Raw genomic sequence first — 14,460 nt, 5'->3', positions numbered from 1 at the left:
TGCAGCTAACATGCTCGGTCTAGTTTTACTGGAAGCTGTGACTAGCTGGCAACTGGAGCAGGGCAGGGCTCAGAACTCTCATATATATCAGGCAGGCAATAGAGGAGCAGGTCCAAGACCACTATAATATGAAAAACAGCCACTGTGGCGGGGATGGCCAGAAATGTTGTTGTCCGCATTCCGACAAGTATATTTACGATTTCTGTTATTTGTTGTCAATAAAGTTAGTTAACTAAAAAAAAAGGTGGTTTTTTTTGTGTGGAATCAGTTATTTTTTTGTGGTTGTATGCTATTATGCGGAATCAGCCATTCTGATTGGCAACACGGTACCCTTACACATTCTCTGATTGGTCTAATACTGCCGAGTCTTGTGATTGGCCTAACATTTCAGTAATGCAGTATTCCGCAGAATTCCATTTTTTGCACTTAGATATTTCTTGGATCAGAAATGGAAATTCTGTGGTATTTGGAAGTTTATCCCTAGTATTTACCTTTAGATGCTGCTGTAGTTCTTGCTTATAAATGTGATCCATTACAATTTCCCATTAAACCGTATCTCTGCTTTTGACGTTAAAACAGTGAACCCGAGGTGAAAATAAACTGATAAGATAAACCATTGTATTTGTCCTAATACTCCTAAAAATGACTTCTTTAGATAGTGTTCTCCCCAGACTCTTTTAGCCGGGTGCTCCACCCGGCTAATATTGATGGGCACCCAGCTGTCATCAGCTCACCTCCTCCTACGCTGTAAGCAGAGTTGCGCACAGAAGCACCAGCCCTGCATTCTCTCATATTGCCCCACCCGGCTACTTTTTTTATGCCATCCGGCTGGAAAAAAATTCTGGGGAGAACACTGAGATATCCCATGGTTATATTTAAACATTTACAAAGTAGATTGAATGTTTTATTGCCTCTGCTCAGTGGCCTCCTATTAAGTGTCTCTAAATTAAAATACATAAACTATTGACCTTTTTTTTATCTATCCCTGCACAAAGAAGTTGAATTCTACCAGGAAAACTTTTATGGCTGTAATTAGCTTATCAGTGATGTTTACTGTATTCCCAAGAAGGTACCGACAAGGCGGAAGCTGTCACTTCCATGCCTGAAAATTAACTTTCTCTTCAGGCAGTAAAATATGTAAACATGTAGCCCCTGCACTTTAAAAAATATTGCTATTCTGCCCAGATAGCTAAATCATTCCATGATGCTGGTAAATAAAAATGTACATAAGCACATCTATTAGCAGGGTATTGCTGACTGTCACCGAGCTGGGAGCCTGCACGGGTCATTGTGCAGTATCTCTTCCACTACTCTGTGACTGTCTCTGTGACTGGCAGTGCTCTGTGACTGTCACAGAGCTGGGAGCCTGCAAGGGTCACTGTGCAGTATCTCTTCCACTGCTCTGTACTGCTCGTTCCACAGGCTAGATATGACTCCCAGGGTTACCTCACAGCCTCCTGTGGAAGGATATTTTTAACTAGGATTTTATGGCACAGCGTGACATCCTTTCCATAAAACAGGGATGATAGTGTTTTATCTGTATTCAATTATAGCACGGCAGTAAAATGCTCTCTTGTTGATGCTTGTGGTATATTATTAGGACATGCTGATTTGCATGCAGCTCCTTCCAAGAAGTAAATAGAGTATTTGTATATGTTACGTGTGTAAACCTTGTTACAGCAGTTTTCTCTCTCTGAACAGGGTCTCATCATGTGGTTACTCTCCTGTTCCGCTGTGTAAGTCATCAGCATTTCCAGGCTTGTCAGACAGGACTGAAGTAATCATTATAGGGTTAACCTTTTACCTTTCTCTTTCCGTTTGGATGCACAATCTAAATGAAACAGTTAAAGGGAAGCCATAGAGGAGGTATTTCTCTTTATAGCGGGCAATGTGATCTGAGGAAATATCCTTCCTGTTAGGTTTTTGGTCACAAGCCTGCCTTGCTGCGCTTTTACTAAAGAAAGGCAGATAAAAGGGAAAAAGAAAAAGGGAACCTGAACCAAGTAAAATTATTTAAAGAGAATCTGTACTCTAAAATTTTTACAACAAAAAGCATACCATTCTATTTATTATGTTCTCCTGGGCCCCTCTGTGCTGTTTCTGCCACTCTCTGCTGCAAACCTGGCTTGTAATTGCCAGTTTTAGGCAGTGTTTACGAACAAACTAACCAGCTTGTGATAGGCTCACATAAGCAGAGTGCGTGAGTCATACAGAGCCTGCAGGGGGCCTGGAGAGGGTGTGTACACCTGAGGAGGGGGATTTCCCCGAAACATGTCGTGTTTTGCTACTGATTTGATAAATGCAAGTTTATACGCCACTTGAGTGCCTCCTTCATTCAATATAGAGGGTGTGTATAGCTACTATCCAATCACAAGCAGCCCTGCACATTCCAGTCTGACTGCCTCAGCCCGACAGAGGAGAGATGATTAGATCATATAACAGAGATAATGCAGTCACTGTGCAGGTAGAAAAGGCTGCAGTAAGCCAGACCACATTAAAACAGGCATAGGAACTTATAGGATAGAAGAAATAAGGATGAAAATTTTGTTACAGAGTCTCTTTAAAATTAACACATGATGTACCTGCAAATTAATATTACATACTTACCCGATTGTCCGTTTCTCACAGAAGCTCAGTAATTTCTTCTAACAATGATTCCTACCAGTTCTGACAAGATTTTTCAGAATTGAAATAGATCAGTTGCTGTCAGTTATATATCAGTTGCTGTCAGTTATATCTGAAAGGACAACTGATGTGCAAGGTAATGTCCATGTTTCCCTATGGCTTAAGTGGGCGATATTACAGTATAACAGTGTATGCAACACAAAAGAAAAGGGATGTGTGCTCAGACCAGTCAACTCCTGACTTTATTACTGGCTGCCTCAAGTCTGCTGACTAATTAAAATGGCAAAGCGTTTGCATAATGCATTCGCCTACCAGAATGTGCAGGATCTAAACTATCAACCTGCCTTTGCTGCAGGAGTTGGCCCACGCAATGTGCATTGCATCTCAACAGGGGTGCCGCGTGTAGGCCTCCTTGTACCCCCAAGAAAAGAAGGGCAGCGCAGACACCCCCAAAAACTGGGGAGCGTCGCAACTGCCCTCCCCCCCCCCCCCCCCCCCAATCCCGGGAGGGGGGAGCGAGATTCCATGGCCGGTTCGCCCCCCCAGACATGGCCTGTGCCCGGGAGGGGACCACCCATGCAGCCCCCCCAAAGGATGTGCAATGGTAATGCCCATGTTTCCCTATGGCTTAAGTGGGCGATATTACAGTATAACACTGTGCTTACCCAGAAGTTGTTACAGGGTCATTGCCATTTCTAAAATAGAAAATGGAGAATTCCATTGAGCAGTCAACAAACAGGACGCAGGAGAGGAGAAAGAGATTGATGAGTACACTATACGGAAGGTAAGTATGACGTGTGTATGGTTATTTTGACTTTTAATTTTCAGTTTGCTTTAAAGAGAGACTTGGCAACTGCCATTAAGGAAATGCTTTTGAAATTTAAAGAAAACCCTGAAAATCCCCCATGAGGAGATGTACAAGTCCAAAACCTGTCAGATTTTACTGCCTACTTTTTTGCTGTAGTAGTCGGTTTAAAGTGAACCTGTAGCAAATATAAATTGTTGAGACAAACAGTGCAATCTATTGAACATCTCCTAAAGACTTTCCTGGAGTCTCATAATATTTTTTGTTCAGAAAGTAGAAATCTATTCTTGACCTGTCTTAGGAAAATGGAAATTGCAAATCGGAATCGGATTTGCGATGTGCAGTGTGCAAGAACTGGTTTATGCTGCTGTATATTGTATAGCTCCAACACAGAGTAATTCTGGCCTATTGAAATACTTAAAATTCTGAAATTCTTTTCTGTCCAAAAGGTGTAGATAGCAGCACACACAGTTTCTGACTGTTAATTAGTTATCAGGTAGAATTGCTCTGAAGTCCAACTGTACAGACTGTAGGGGGAATGTGACTTGTAGCCTTGGATTATTAATGCTTAGACTGGGAACAATAGAAAAACGTAATGCAAACAATTTCTAAATAGCATTTGTACTATATATATACTGTAGACTTTGATTTCATCATGCTACATTACATCAGGTGCACTTTATTATTACTTTATTATTAACATTAGAGGCGATTTTAAAGAGTTTCCCCCTCCTTCCTGTTCTTCACATGTGAAGAGGTGCTGCAGTATTTGTTCTCAGCTTGTAGTATAGGGAGGGGTGAAAAGTGAGGGGGCAAATAGAGACAAGACAGTGGAACAAGATGGCACTCGGTACACTGTGGGCAGCACGGTAATTTTGGGGTTAGTGCTCTCGCCTTGCAGCTAACCAGTTCCCAGCCAGGGCTCTATCTGCACAGAGTTTGTATATTCTCCCCGTGTCTGTGTGGGTTTCCTCTGGGCACTCCAGTTTCCTCCCACATCCTAAAAACATACAGATAAGTTAATTGGCTTCCCCCTTATATACGATACATACACTACACGATACATAGACATATGACTATGGTAGGAATTGGATTGTGAGCTCTTCTGAGGGACTATCAGTGACAAGACTATATACTCTGTACAGCGCTGCGGAAGATGTTGCTACAAAATACTAAATACTACTACTTTGTGCCTTATAGTAAGGCAGATTTCTCAGTAAAAAGTAAAAATGTTCTGGGGAGAGAAGAGTTGATGCTCCCTGGTAGCTTTCAATTCCCTTGATGGCTAAATCCAGCAGCACTTTCACAGCTAACAGCTACTGGCTCTCTGTTGTGTCATACTGAAGAGAACAGGCTGTGGCTGTGATGTCTATTTCTGGCCATAGCTCCGTTCTGTCTGCATTACAGTGAATGGAGAGCAGGGAAAGGTCTTCTCAGAGCTCTGACTTAATGAACATCACTGCCTTGATGCTGAGCGCTACTGGCAGCATTGGCATAGTATTAGAGGGATGTAGAGCATGCAGCCCTGTCAGGGCTCCTGGACCTGAGGTGACCACATGGGGCCCTCCAGTTGTTGCATTAGTTCTAGTGCCCATAGTGCTAAGGATCACCTCTATAAGTGCTTTGAATAATGCTGATCAGGGCTGTGGAGTGGAGGAGCCAGTGCAATTTTTGGGCACATGGAGTTGTAGTCAGAGTGAACCTTATTATACGGACAACGTGCAGGGGAGTTCATGTAGGCAGTGAGGCTGGGATGGCCGACAGGGTAAAGTGTCAGCTTCATGGCCAGGAACTTTTTGTTTCCAAAAGCAGATGCCATCTTAATATAGCTTTACAATGCTTAAAGGGAAACCGAGACAGGACTCAGAGACAAACATAATAGATTTATACATACCTGGGGCTTCCTCCAGCCCCATCCGCATCGATCGCACCCATGCCGCCGTCCTCAGCCTTCTCAATCGCCGGTACCAGGCCAAACTGTCAAAAGGGGGAAACTAGGTCTGGATGTGAAGTGGTTAAAGCCCATCTTCAGGCACTGATTTAGCTTAGTAAACAAAGTGCTCAGTCAGGGCCGGCCTTTGACCTGAGCGACCGGTGCGATCGCTCAGGGCGCCGGCTTCCAGGGGGCGCTCCTCTCCCCTGGCTGCGTGTTTTAATATCGATGCTGCCGCTGACGCCCCGGCTGGGTACTCCCGCTCCGCCCCCTGGTGCCGCTGCTGGGGGTGATGTGCGTGCGCCGTGATGGAGGGGGGAGCCGCGGGGAGGGCAGCCCGACCTCTCCCTCCCTTCCTCTCCGGGCCATCCTCTGTGCTCCCCCCTCCGATGCAGACTGCAGCAGAAAGAACTCACCTCCCTGGTTCCGATTAGAGATGGGAAGTTCGGATCTTTTCAATGATCCGGATGATTCGAATCGGATCATTGAAGAGATCCGGATCTTTGATCCGAATCTCGGATCATTTTACTACCGGAAGCATTCGGGGGGTGAAATGAACAGCAGGACAGGTCTGTGGACAGGAGAAGGGGAGGGAGTGGACACACAGAGAAGGGGAGAAGATGGACAGAGGGCAGGGAGTGGACAGAGAAGGGAGGAGGGACGAGCAGAGAGCAGAAATGTTTGCACGTAATACCCACATGCTGAAGTCATATGCTTTACATATATTTCACCTATATGTTCATCTGTACACTTTGAAAGAAAAGGTCGCACAGTGAAAGAAAGCATTCCCAGAAGATAAGTGCAGCTGTTTAGTGCAGAGTGCAGGAGGATTATATTGCCTTTCAATCACACTGTCTGCAAAGTTACTGAGCTGTGCTGAGCCAAAAGCTTCCAATGTGTTCACTGTGCAGCACTACGGAACAGCCAGCCTATAATGGGAAGCACGTTATAGCCAGTATGTGTGCTCTACACATATCTGGCAGTGGCACCCATGTCCCCTCTCTCTCATCTACCTGTCTCCCTGCAAGGCCGCCTCCCTTCCAACAGAGCGATCCATCTCTGCTCTGCTTCCAGGACCCCGCTGCCCGCTGAGAGGGGGCGTGTCGCACCTGGCCCCGCCCCTTTTGCGATCCGAATCACTCATTTTGATGATTCGGATGATCGACTCATAAAATAGATTCGGATCAAAGATCCGAATCGTTCATGATCCGGACAACACTAGTTCCGATCGCCGGCGCCTCTCACTTGCCGCTGGTATCTTCTACATTAGTTACTGATGCACACTAAACTTCCTGCTTAACAGGAAGTTTAGTGTGTATCGGTAAACTATGTAGAAGAGAGTAGACCAGCGGCAAGTGAGAGGCGCCGGCGATCGGAACCAGGGAGGTGAGTTCTTTCTGCTGCAGTCTGCATCGGAGGGGGGAGCACAGAGGATGGCCCGGAGAGGAAGGGAGGGAGATGTCGGGCTGCCCTCCCTGCGGCTCCCCCCTCCACTATGCGGGGGGGCACCTACCTACCTACCTACCTTATACTGGGGGCCAGGGTTGCCAACCTAATTTCGGATTTTTGACGGACAAAAGGCCCAAAAAAGCAGGACACACAATATTTTGGACGGACAGGGGGCGGAGTCAGAAGCGCACTTTTAAGTAGAATTGTGGATGGACGTAAGCTGTGGGCAGTTTTACTTTTTTAGTATTTATATAGCACTGACATCTTCTGCAGCACATTACAGAGTACATAGTCCTGTCACTGACTGTCCACAGAGGAGCTCACAATCTAATCCTACCACAGTCATTGTATAATGTCCTGCCATATTTTTATTATGCATTATATAGCGCTGACCTCTTCTGCAGGATTTTACAGAATATAGAGCCATATTTTATTTCCTCCTTAATTATATCTTATATGGACTTTATGTGCCACATGACTGCAGTTCAAAGCAGCTGCAATGATATTGTGTGTCACCAGCCGCTGCAATTCATGCTGTGAGATGTAGTCCATTAATGTGGGCACAAACCCAGCCAGGACATATAGTCACATTTATGGACCACATCTCCCAGCATGCATTATTGCAGCAGCTGGTCAAGAGTGCAGAACATCACTGCAAATGCTTTGAACTGCAGTTCAAGCAACATGGGGGCACCTGAACAGACCACAAGATGACACTAGAGATCATCCTCTGAAAACACACACAAAAACAAAATTATGATACTCAAGTCCCTCCAGCAGTGTGCTTACAATCATTATAGAAGGGGGAGCACTGTGACTGGTAAGATTAGTTGCCAGCCACATGCAGATTCCAGCTGGGGAGAGGTAAGGGGGACACAGACACAGCAGGAGAGATGATTTAAGCTCTGCACTATTTTCACCTTCAGTTGGGAATCGACAGTAGAGGAGAGATAAGCAGTGCAGGGGAGTGACAGGCTGTCTGTGAGGCAAGCATGCTGAGCACTGCTCGATTCTCCTCTCCTCACCAAAGTGAACAAACTGTGCAGAGCTCGAATCCCCTCTCCTGCTGTGTCTCCCCCCAGCTGAGCTGCACTGAATGTGGCTGAAACTCGTTACCCACTGACATTTATAATGTATACCTGCTGCCTGGGGAGAAACTAGAAGAGGACGACGAATGACAAGTGAACTTCCTGCACCCACGCTGTGCATGCACAGCTCACTCCACGCCAGTCAGTAGCAGTCTGGACGGGGATTGTGTGTGGGCGGGCTTGCTAGGCAGCCTCTCTTCTTCATTGGCTGGAGAGAGCTGCCTGAGTTAAGGAGTCGACTGATTGGAGGAAGGGCGGGACAAAGTAGGAAGATGAAGCATGTAAATTTCATAGCTCAGCCGCCCGGGGACAAGCCTGGCTGGCTGGCTGACTTTGCCGGGATGCGCACATGCGCAGTAAGAATCGCGGCAACAGGCGCCTGTTTAGACGGACGTCTGTCTTAAAAGGACGGACACTACGGACAGGGGATTTTTAGTGTAAGAAGTACGGACTGCCCGTCCTTTTACGGACGGTTGGCAACACTGCTGGGGGCAGCTACCTATCTAACCTATACTGGGGGCAGCTACCTATCTAACCTATACTGGGGGGCACCTACCTAATCTAACCTACGCTGGGGGGCAGCTACCTATCTAACCTATACTGGGGGCGGCTACCTATATAGCCAATACCGGGGGCACCTACCTATACTGGGGGGCACCTACCTACCTAACCTATACTGGGGGGCAGCTACCTATCTAACCTATACTGGGGGCGGCTACCTATATAGCCAATACTGGGGGCACCTACCTACCTATACTGGGGGGCACCTACCTACCTAACCTATACTGGGGGCAGCTACCTATCTAATCTATACTGGGGGCAGCTACCTATCTAACCTATACTGGGGGCAGCTATCTAATATATACTGGGGGCAGCTACCTATCTAACCTATACTGGGGGGCACCTACCTATCTAACCTATACTGGGGGGCAGCTACCTATCTAACCTATACTGGGGGCGGCTACCTATATAGCCAATACTGGGGGCACTTACCTATACTGGGGGGCAGCTACCTATCTAACCTATACTGGGGGGCAGCTACCTATCTAACCTATACTGGGGGCGGCTACCTATATAGCCAATACTGGGGGCACCTACCTATACTGGGGGGCAGCTACCTATCTAACCTATACTGGGGGGCAGCTACCTATCTAATCTACACTGGGGGCAGTTACCTATCTAATCTATACGGGGGGCACCTACCTATCTAATCTATACTGGGGGACAGCTACTTATCTAATCTATACTGGGGCACCTACCTATCTAACCTATACTGGGGGCAGCTACCTATCTAATCTATACTGGGGGCATCTACCTATCTAATCTATACTGGGGCAATCTACCTATCTAATCTATACTGGGGCAGCTACCTATCTAACCTATGTTGCAGGTACCTACCTATCTAACCTGTACTGGGGGCACCTACCTATCTACCTACACACTACTAAGCCCCCCCCCCCCCCATTAGTGTATGTGTGTGGTGCGCTCAGACGCGAAGAGGATGAATGGGGGGGGGGGGCACCAAAATCTGGTTCGCTCAGGGCGCTGTGAAACCTAAGGCCGGCAGTACCTTTTTGAGTCAAACAAGTCTGCTGCAGCTAAAAATGATGTCTCAAAAATGTGATCATGTGACCTAAAGCACATGCATCATCCTGTTTAGACTATAAAGGTGCAGGCACGGACTGACCTTTCTGGGAGATCGCAGCCCAATGCAGAGAAAGCTTACAGTATATGAAGGGCCCGAATTCAAATTCTTTATTAAAGAGGTTTTAATGAGATGTTACAAACAACTTAAAAATGGAGTATACACGAGTACAATGCACATTAATCTCCCTGTTCATGCATCCCTGTGTAATGCCTATTGGCTGATGTGCTATATACTTATATTTAGTCAATGAGAGCTCTTGCCTGCAACACCAATCATCTTTACTGCTTCTGAGGATGGTGTGTAGGCTTGTGTGCTGTAGTCTAAACTTCTGCAAGCTGGAGCCAGCATATGTACACTTACTCCCTCTGCTGGCTAAAGTTTGATATATTTTTTTCAGTGTGTAGATTGCCTGTTAGGCTTAGAATGTATATCCTTTCTCCGTATTTTTCTTTTTTTCACTACCTGACAGTTTTTTTTGTTTTTTTCCCCCTATGGAAAATAAAGTATTGTGTTAGTAGAAAAAAAGTATGAACGTCATTGTGGCACGGTGGATAACTTAAACCAGCAATAAAAATAAAAATATCACTTAAAACACACCTGAATGGAGGCTGTCTTTTACTCCATTTTAAACAAAACCAGTTGCCTGGTTATCCTGCTGGTCTGTTTGGTTGCTGTAGTGTCTGAATCGCACACCTGATCAAGCATGCAGCTATTCTTGTCCGATTTTTTTTTTTTTTTGTGTTTTTTTTTGTCAAACGCCTAATCTGCATATGCTTGTTCAGGGCCTATGGCTAAACGTATTAGAGGCAGAGGATCAGCAGGACAGCCAGGCAACTGGTATTGTTTTTTTTTCCCGCCATCTTCCTTCCGAGCCCTGTAACGAACACTGAGACAAACCCTCACTTACCACTTTCTCCACTTAATTTGTGCCCATTTTACCTGCTCACCTTTACTCAGGTCAGTGATGACCTGTAGCTGTCAAGAAAAGTAGACGTAAAAAAGAAAAAAAAATGGCTAGGTTCACACTGGTGTGTGGATATTGTACGTGTGAGGAGTGTAAACCGCAATGGAGACCGGCCATAAACATTCATTCAGAGCCTGCATGCAGCGAGTTATAATAAGTCCATCAATTACAACACAGAGTTGTGACCAGCCCCATAGAATTAAATGCGCAGGCCTAAGGGATGTAGACCTTAATATTCTACCTGAGAGAGAGCGAAAATGTCCATTTTGGTTTATGGCTGCTGCCTCTCCCAGAAGTGTATACATAATTTATGGGGATTGTCTAACGAGGCTGAATATAGATCATCAGATGCTCAGGAAATAATGAAAAACTCTGCTGGCATATTGATGAGGGAGGCTGTGACGCTGGTGGAAATCCTCAGCATGTTCCATTGACGTTCTGTAATTAAAATCATTACATCGTCTCTGGTGAGCTTCAACTTTTGCTGTTCAGGAAGATGGCGCCTTAATTGGCAGCCATGGTCACAGGACTCTGGCTTTTTCTTGTTGTTCTTCCCTTTTCCCTACCAATTCACTTTGTTTCCAAAGAGTTCATACAAGAGATATGCCCTGCACCACACACAGTGTACAAACTGCAATCCTGCCTGTCAATGCTGGTGACTCCAATTACTGAAAAGAGACCTGCTTACGGTATAAGGAAAACCTGAAGGAACACTAGTTTTAGTTGTGCAGCAAGATGCAGACCAGGCAGCGTCTCTATACTTGCGCTTTTATTCCAGAACTTACAGCCACAATTACAGTGCAGTTCAGCGTGACCTATAGATCAGATTTATGCATAAATCAGACCTGTATTGATGTCTGGGTGGAGGGAGGTGAGGTGACCAGGGGAAAATTGGACAGGCACCTCAGCCGTTTCGCACTGTTGCAGCGCTTTCTCATGGCATGTGCTTGTCCAGGCATCACTTCTCCCCCCCCCCTCCCCCCGAAACTGTGCAGTGTGGTCCAGTGTAGCCTAGGACGCTGGTACGGGTCGTGTGGAGTTCTGGGACGCAGAGTTTCTTCCGCCTTGCCGCGCTGGCCTGGGTCAGTTGTCTCTGCAGGTACAGGCTGAGTGGAGGTCACCGCTGCTACCCAGGGTTCCACTGAGGTGGGAAGGCGCCACGCTAATTGGGAAGTCTTTGGCCTCGCTGGATGCCGGCTCCATTCATTCATTCATCCATCCATCCATCCATCGGCTGCTGCTTCACCTCAGCAGGGATACCTCTGGTTCAGCCCCTCCATGATGCCAGCCGCTAATCTGGCCGGATGCTTCTGTGACAGTCATGTTATCTTGACCAGCCCTGCTAAATGCTGCCCAGGAGGCGAGACCCACTACAGAAATGACTACTACCGCACCTTTTGAACTGAAACACCTTGCCCGGCTCTACCAAAATCAGCAATCTGGATCCTCAGCAGCATCAGGTTTCTTTAATGAACTGGGTCATCCCTCCTGAACCACCATTTTCCCATAAAGGGAAAAAATGTTCCAATTTAGATACTTGGGAGAGTGAACCCACCACTCTCCACCTCGACATTTCAGCTCCGAGACCTCTGTAAGCTTGTCAACATGGGTTTGTCGAGGAAGCTCACCCACACTGCACAGGCAGCTTGCGCCAGACTAAGCTGTTTTTTTTTTTTTTTTTAAATTTTGCCAAGCCCGAACAGCAGCTCTATGCTACTGAGCAGGTCTGCGACTATGTAGTGCGAGTGAGCGCCATGGAACACCAGCACTGGGATGGAGAGGGACGAAGGATCTGGAGACTTCCTTCTCCCGAGGTAACAATCTAAATTTTTTACCTAAGGATGTCCCAGATTTAGTTAAAGGGTCACTACAGCAAAAAACTGTAAAATTTAAAATATGTGCAAACCTATACAAATAAGTACTTTTTTTTTTTTTTTTTTCCAGAGTAAAATGAGCCATACATTACTTTTCTCCTATGTTGCTGTCACTTACAGTAGGTAGTAGAAATCTGACAGAAGTGACAGGTTTTGGACTAGTCCATCTCTTCATAGGGGATTTTAAGCAAGGCTTTTATTCTTTATAAAGATATTCCCGAAAAAAGGATTTAAAGAGAAACCTCGACCAAGAATTGAACTTTATCCCAATCAGTAGCTGATGCCCCCTTTTACATAAGAAATCTATTCCTTTTCACAGACAGACCATCAGGGGGTGCTGTATGGCTGATATTGTGGTGAAACCCCTCCCACAAGAAAAGTACATACTCTTGGCAGTTTCTTGTCTGTGAACCTCGTTGCATTGTGGGAAATAGCGGTTTACAGCTGTTTCCAACTGCCAAAAAAAACATGCAGCAGCTACATCATCTGCCAACAGCAAAAAATGTCACCATGTAATAAATGTCAGAATGTAAATCAGGGATTTAAAAGATTTTACAATGGGCAAACACTGACTAAATCATTTATACATAATTATCGTAAAAATGAAGCACTTTTTTTATTACATTATTTTCACTGGAGTTCCTCTTTAAACAATGATGCTGGCCAGCCTCCCTGCTCCCTACACAGTTTTTTGGCAGTTGGACAGAACTGCCATTCACGAAGTGCTTTTGAAAATAAATATATTCCTGAGAATCCCATATAAAAGCGATGGGCTAGTCCAAAACCTGTCACTTCTTTCAGATTTCTATTACCTACTGTAAGTGACAGCAACATAGGAGAAAAGTAATTTATGGCTCATTTTACTCTGGAAAAAATGTACTTCTTATTTGTATGTTTGCACATATTTTACAGTTTTTCGCTGTAGTGCCCCTTTAAAGGGAACCAGAGACGAAGCACCCTTGTGTATTTTACCATATATATCAGTAAGAACATTAGAGAAAACACTTACCATGCTCTCGGTTTCATCCTCACTGCTAAAAGTGTCTGTTATCAGCTGTGATAAGAATCCCGGACTGAGCATTCAGTCTGGCTTTGCAGGGAATAATTATAGCTTATTCATTATAGCAGAGCCACAAGGGGGCAGGCTTGGGCTTGAAAAGACACCAGAGAAGACCGACTCAGCTATAATCTTTCCGTAGCAAAGCTAGACTGAGTGCTCAGTCGGGGATTCTTATCAGAGGTGATAACAATCAGATTAAACAGAGGACAATGAAACAAAGAGCAGATTAGGTGTTTACTGTCATGTTCCCACTGATTTATAAGGTAAAATACAAGAGGGTGCTTCATCTCTGGTTCTCTTTAAAGTGGACCTGAACTCTTGCACAGGACAGAAGGAAAGCATGGAGAAATACACCCTGTATGTATTTAGATAATTTAGACCGTCTAATTCCCCCTCATCTGTGACTAATCACATGTGTAATTTGATCTCTCCCCGTGTCACCTGACTGTCACGGCAGATAAGCTAATTTGAAAGCACATGATGTTAAAAATGTCTGCTTCCACGAAAGCAGGAAGTAGACACACTGCAGATTTATTGCAGGATTTGTCAGCTGTAACAAAGAAATGTCATTAAAGGTGGTGATGCTATTGCTTATCTTTTAGAGCAGAGAGGGAGCTCTGAGTTCAGGTTTGTTTTAAGGATCTTTTATTGCGTTAGTTAAAAAAAACTGCACAATAGATGGTAAAAGCCACCACAGGCTTGATCACTTCTGTGTTCCCACTACCATAGCAATTTTGAAGGCTTTCCAGCTGTTGCCAACCCAAATTGTAAGGTTGGAACAATCGCTCAAGTCATGGTACCCTTTCTCGACTTCATGCAGCCAGTGCCAGGATAGAGGTCGCAATCGCTTCTTTATTGTTGCCAAGACTGTCATCAGGCCACGTGTACTATTCTGTTTAGCAAATCAACATGTCCTGATGCAGTCCATAAACATCCACCCAGTAAATAAAGTTTACTGTGAAAGTCAGGCAATTTGATCTAGAACTCTTTATTTTGTATTCTGGTGTATTTTCT

At 45.2% G+C, this 14,460-nt stretch overlaps 1 protein-coding gene and 1 long non-coding RNA gene across 8 annotated transcripts in view; one reads left to right on the top strand and one right to left on the bottom strand.

Moving 5' to 3' along the window:
• ATP8A1 (ATPase phospholipid transporting 8A1) overlaps nt 1–14,460 on the top strand; it is a 354,609-nt gene that overhangs the window by 180,875 nt on the left and 159,274 nt on the right. The window lies entirely within an intron of this gene.
• Nucleotides 4,104–8,034, bottom strand: LOC137546149 (uncharacterized). The gene is made up of 2 exons (XR_011026187.1): nt 7,952–8,034; nt 4,104–4,430 (listed from the first exon to the last, which is right to left on the bottom strand). It is a non-coding gene; the product is annotated as an uncharacterized lncRNA (long non-coding RNA).

Source organism: Hyperolius riggenbachi, chromosome 1 (assembly GCF_040937935.1).
Source record: "Hyperolius riggenbachi isolate aHypRig1 chromosome 1, aHypRig1.pri, whole genome shotgun sequence".
NCBI lineage: Eukaryota > Metazoa > Chordata > Amphibia > Anura > Hyperoliidae > Hyperolius > Hyperolius riggenbachi.
This window is presented reverse-complemented; position numbering and strand designations above follow the sequence as displayed.